Genomic DNA, 5,431 nt, shown 5'->3' with positions numbered 1-5,431 from the left:
TCGCTATCCCAGCAGCCAGAAATCACCATCACAGAGGCCATCTCAAGTATAGAAACAGGTGTAGGCGCTCCTGGTGCCGTTTTGGGGCAGCTAAATGGCATAGATGAATATTTAATGAGAATAGTGACACAAACTTGTTGATTCCAAAATTACAGATTTCCTCCAGACAAAATAATGTAGGCATTATTTTGCCTCCTATTTTGGAAGATGTAGCTTATAAAAATCTTTAAACCTTTAGATTTGTTTAGATAGGATATTGAACTTAAATTTTAAGCAATATTATTGTAACAACATTCCAGTCTTCTGAAATCCTCAGGAAACTTCCTTGAATGGAATTTGGAAATAAAACTTGACTAATGTGTGTGTTCTCTTTTGATTTATCTGGTGGCTCCCAAACTTGTCTGAACCTTAGGATCACTTGAGGATCTTTGAAAATTTTCCAAGGCCCGGACCTTATCACGGACCAATTAAATCATGATTTGTGGTAACGGGTCATAAGCAGCAGCTTTTGAAGCTCCCCAGGCAATCCCAATGCTCAGAAAAGCTTGGGAACTACCTGATTAACCACAGGAAAACCAAGCACACTGTGGGCCTGGAGCCAGCTTCTTCCCAGTAAAGTTAGCTCCGTGGTCTCCAAAGTTTAGCTCACTTCAGAATCACTTGGAAGGCTTGCTAAAACCCAGATTGCTGGGTTCTACCTTCAGAGCTTGTGATTCAGTGGGTCTTAGGTGGGGCCCAAGAATTTGTATTTCTTATAAGCTCCCAGGTGATGCTGATTGATGTGGTCCAGGATCCATACTTTGAGCATCACTGGTCTAGCTAGATTCTAGCACTTTCCTCTTAGGCTGGCCACCTGAATACTCCCCATCACTGTCAAAGAAAAAAAAAATCTATTCTCACTGCAGGACTATTAACTTCCTTCTTGCTAATTTGGTAACTTTAGAACCTTCATAGCTATTCTTCTGACTGCCCTGCCAGTTAACCGAGAATTCGGTAGAGCTGCGTTCATCTGTGCCCAGAGAATTAACAGGTGCCTTCTAGGCTGCTGAAATGTCTTATGGTGCTTCAGGCTTATTATTAATACGGAGCCGAGGTACAGGGAATAAGGCCCATTAAAGAAGAGGCATGATACAATCTGGTAAGCGGGTCTATTGTCAGAGAATCCTGTTCATCAGGATCATGGGAGAAAACAGACAAGGTGAGGGGAAAGTCTGGTGTGCGACAGCTGTGTGAGTGTTTGGATGGTTCCCTGTTTGGATTGTTCACACTGTCCCCCCCACACCTGTCATCCAGGCTGGGCCGTGTGAGTAAGATGAGGGCACGTTATGTTTGCCTTCGCTAAAATCACCTAGTAAACAACCTGCATTCCTTCGGGGTATGTTCTTCACAGAAGTCCGCTAGAGCAGAGTTGATTTTAAGTTATTTAAAATGATAAGTTCATAGTTTATATTAAAGCTTTTGTCCCATAGAGAAGGCATTCTGAATATCCTTTATAACATGAGTTTCTATTCCCAATAAGTCAGATAAATGTCAGTTTCATTTTTTAGAAGGTACACACAATACCTGTTAGTGTTGAAGTATAGTTTTTTCCCCCTTCAGGTTAATTCTGTGGCTGTTTCAAACACAGCAATTCCGTTATTTCTGTTGAAACATATATAAGCTGATTAATTATGGAAAATACAGCTTCCACATTGGACAAAACAACAACAATCCCAAAAAACAGCAAATGTTTAAATGGATGTTTTCGAAAGCTTATTTTGGCTGTTTTTCCTTTTCACAAACTAGTATAATCTGAATTAAAGGTATGTATATAGTCACAACTCGCAACACTGAGGAGAGGAAAACAGTGTCTTCTGGCTGAGTCCTGTGTTTCTGTCTCGTCGTCAGCACCTTAACTGCCTTCGTCGTCTTGTGTCGGGATGACTGACTCAGTTTCTCATTCCTTCTCGCACCTTTCTCCTGACATCTGTTTTGCACATAGTGTTGTGCCCAGCTGACTGTGGTAGTTCTCAAATGCTTACACATGGACACAGAACACAGTGCGTTGACGGCCAGAGGGAAAGAGGTCAGGTAGGTGGAGGGGGGCAAAGGGGGTGGGCGGATGGGGACCAAAAGAGACTTTGTTGGGTGATGGATGCACAACGCAGTGTCCAGATCTTTCGTTGAGTTGTACACTTGAAACCTGTATGATTTTGTGAACCAATGTCACCCTGATAAATTAAATAAAATAAAAAAATAAAGCATTTAAGGCAATCTGCTGCATTTGATTAAAGGCTTAAAATTCTATTAATAAATTTGTGACCAATGAAAAAATAAAATAAAAAAATAAAAGACTAGATTATTCGGCTGAATTTTAGCGCCCTCTGGTGGGACTGCAATCTGCATTTCCAGCGTGTGTGCTGCCCCCACGCAGAGGCCGTCGCCTTCCTGCACTCCATACCCATTTCTGCTCGTTTGCCGGTGCTTGGACGGCTCGTCCTGCTTTCTGCCAAGCAAGGCACACATTCTTCAAGAACTCACTCAAGTCTTCTTTCTTCTAGCCTTTCTTGAAGACTCCATAACCTACTCCACCCTATTTTCCCTCAGCTGCTCAGCACTTCTTGTCTGTACCATTCTTAACTTTTGGGTTAAGCACTTCAAGTTTTTGTTAATGTTCTGTGGCTGTCTAACTAGACTGTAAGCTCCGTGCGAGCAGGTGTCAGTCAGCCTTGTGTGATCTTCATGGTGCCTAGCACTGTGCTGGGCACATAATAACACTTGAGTATAAATTAATACAAACATGTAATGTGTCAAAGCCACCTTTTTAAGCTGCATCAAGCATTAATTCTACTAAAAAATGACTTGGAGGTAAAGTAGAGTTGTCCTTTATTTAAAAGGATTAGCAAAAAGTTTTCATGAATATCATTGCCTAAACTAGTATTGCAATCCGGATTATAGCCTGCTCTTTGATAATGAAGAAGCCTAACATATAATTAATTAAACCTGTTTCCCTCCACTAAACATCATTGAGGGGTTCTCCATTTAAACACGAGACTTGAGTATGAAAGGCTTGTCTAAGTGCCTTACATTAGTAGTAGTCAGTAAAAAACAAAACAGGAAGTTCACATTCTTGACTCATTTAACATGTATGAATTTAAGCCCAGTCGATGGAAATCATATCCAAAAGAGAGCTTTTGCAGTCTGGTTGACATTGGCTAAACCTTTTATTTCTTTTAGGCATTAGGGTTGTTTGAGGCTTTGCTTTTTGAACTCAAACAGGCTGATATGCATGTTTAGTCTGCCTTCTTCACCATGCCCTCTGGCTTCTCCCTGCCTCTCTGGTCCCCCCAATCCCACTTGAGAGCTTAGTTTTGCACTAGTTCACCAGTCTGCTCCATAGGCCAGTACTCCAGGAGTGGACAGCTACCTCACTTGTGCTGTCGCGGGAATAAAAAGTACACCTGACACAGACTAAGTGTTCTGTAAATGCTATTGTCATCACTACCCATTGCTGTTTAGAACTTTACGAGTACCATCTAGAGAGAGATAGGGACCTGTCTTACCAGCCCTTTCTTCCACTTTCAACCACCCAGCCTGACAATAGAGTTTTCTTTGTCCTGTTCCTAAGAGGGGCTCTTTAATTAGAAAGGGAAGCAACTGGCAGTGCCCTCTGGGGTCCTCTGGATTTGTTTCTTGCTTCAATAGTTATTTGGACAGAACAGACCTAGGGACACCCCTTCTTCCAGCCTCTGACCACCCTCCCAACTTCTTTCCCAGTCACCACCTTTGGAACTATCTCAGCTGTCCTTGGCCTCTGAGACCAGCAAACATCATTTTTGAACTGAACTTCTTGCCAAGTAATCACAAGCTCCCAAATTTGCCAGAATTATTCCACCTAGGTGGAGGCTGCCGTCAACTGCCCAGTCAACCAGCATCTGCAGGCCTCCTACACCTACCTCTGTCTGGGCTTCTATTTCCACCACCAAGATGTGGCTCTGGAGGGCGTGGGCCACTTTTTCCAAGAGTTGGCTGAGACGAAGCAAGAGTCCAGTGGCTCTTGAAGATGCAAAACCAGTGCAATGGTCGAGCCCTCTTCCAGGATATGGTGAAGCCTTCCCAAGATGAGTGGGGTACAACTCAGGATTCTATGGAAGCTGCCATTGCCCTGGAGAAGAACGTGAGCCAGGCCCTTTTGGGTCTGCCTGCCCTGGGTCCCACCCACACAGACCCTCACCTCTGTGACTTCCCAGAGAACCACTTCCTGGATGAGCAGGCAAAACTCACCAAGATGGGAGACCACCTGACTGACCTCCGCAGGCTGGCTGACCCTCAGTATCTCTTACAAAGGCTCACCCTCAGGCATGACTAGGGGCCTTTGGAGCCCAGAGGCCTTTGAGGGGCCTCTCTGCATCCCCCTATATCTGGCTTCTGCCTGAGCCAATCTCTGAAACCTCTAGGCATCCTTTCAACTACCCCAGAGCCCCCTCCCATGCTTTGGAACAAATGTTAACAATCAAGTTCTTTACAGCAAAAAAGGAAGAAAGCTAAGAGTTATTGATTGCTTATTATGTATCAAACACTTTCAGTTATTACTATTTCCAGAAAATCATAATATAAACGGACAAATAGGCTCAGATAATGTAATTCCAAAGTTGCAGACCTATTAAAGAACTATTCTTGCTACCTGAGACCAGTTCTCTGAAATGGAGATGTGGTAGCACATCCTGGCCACCAGAGGGCAGACATAGACTCCACAAGGGAGATGGTTCAGCCACTGGAAGCAACCTTAGGAGTAGTCACTTGTCATTTCTCTGACACGGTAGGGATTGAGGGAAAGTACTGCGAGAGGAAGACTGAAAACTGTCCTTCCCCCTGTACCCACATTTCTTCCACAGAGCTGAGATGCAGAAAGGGGAGGACATTTAGGAAGAGGCTTCCCTGCAGGTATGGGGAGATGGTGGGGGCACCATGGCAATTATTTCCCACAATGTTGTGCTCCAGTTAGGAATTCCACTCCCAGCTCTCTTAGTCTATACAGCCTCAATAGACTGATGAAAAGAATGTGACTCAAAACTCACAAAATTCAAAAGGTTGGGCAGCAGTAAAATATGAGTCAGACTTCTAATTCCAACATAGTGTGTAACAGAAGTTTTGCAACACGGAAAGTGGGAAAGTCCTCAAGCAATCTAGTCCTTCCCTCTTCACTGATGGACAAAATGAGTCCCCAAAGGGTTAACCTACTCTTCAGGACCACAAGCAAAAAAAGAAAGAACTGGGTTTCTTTAGACTTTCTGTCTTTCTGTAAGGGTAGATTTCTCTGGTTACAGTTGGGAAAAATTAATGACTGGATCACTCTCCAAAGGTAAAGATGGCATTTTAAAGCTCACTGGTGATCTAAATGTATTTCTTACTTAGAACCCCCCTTGCAGTTAAATAATTTAGACACAGAACA

General features: G+C 43.5%; 1 pseudogene; it reads left to right on the top strand.

Annotated features, from left to right (window-relative positions):
• Positions 1–1,179: 1,179 nt before the first annotated feature.
• On the top strand, positions 1,180–5,191 carry LOC114510296 (annotated as a pseudogene).
• Positions 5,192–5,431: the final 240 nt, after the last annotated feature.

The sequence above is a fragment of the Phyllostomus discolor genome, chromosome 13, assembly GCF_004126475.2.
Source record: "Phyllostomus discolor isolate MPI-MPIP mPhyDis1 chromosome 13, mPhyDis1.pri.v3, whole genome shotgun sequence".
Classification (NCBI taxonomy): domain Eukaryota; kingdom Metazoa; phylum Chordata; class Mammalia; order Chiroptera; family Phyllostomidae; genus Phyllostomus; species Phyllostomus discolor.
This window is presented reverse-complemented; position numbering and strand designations above follow the sequence as displayed.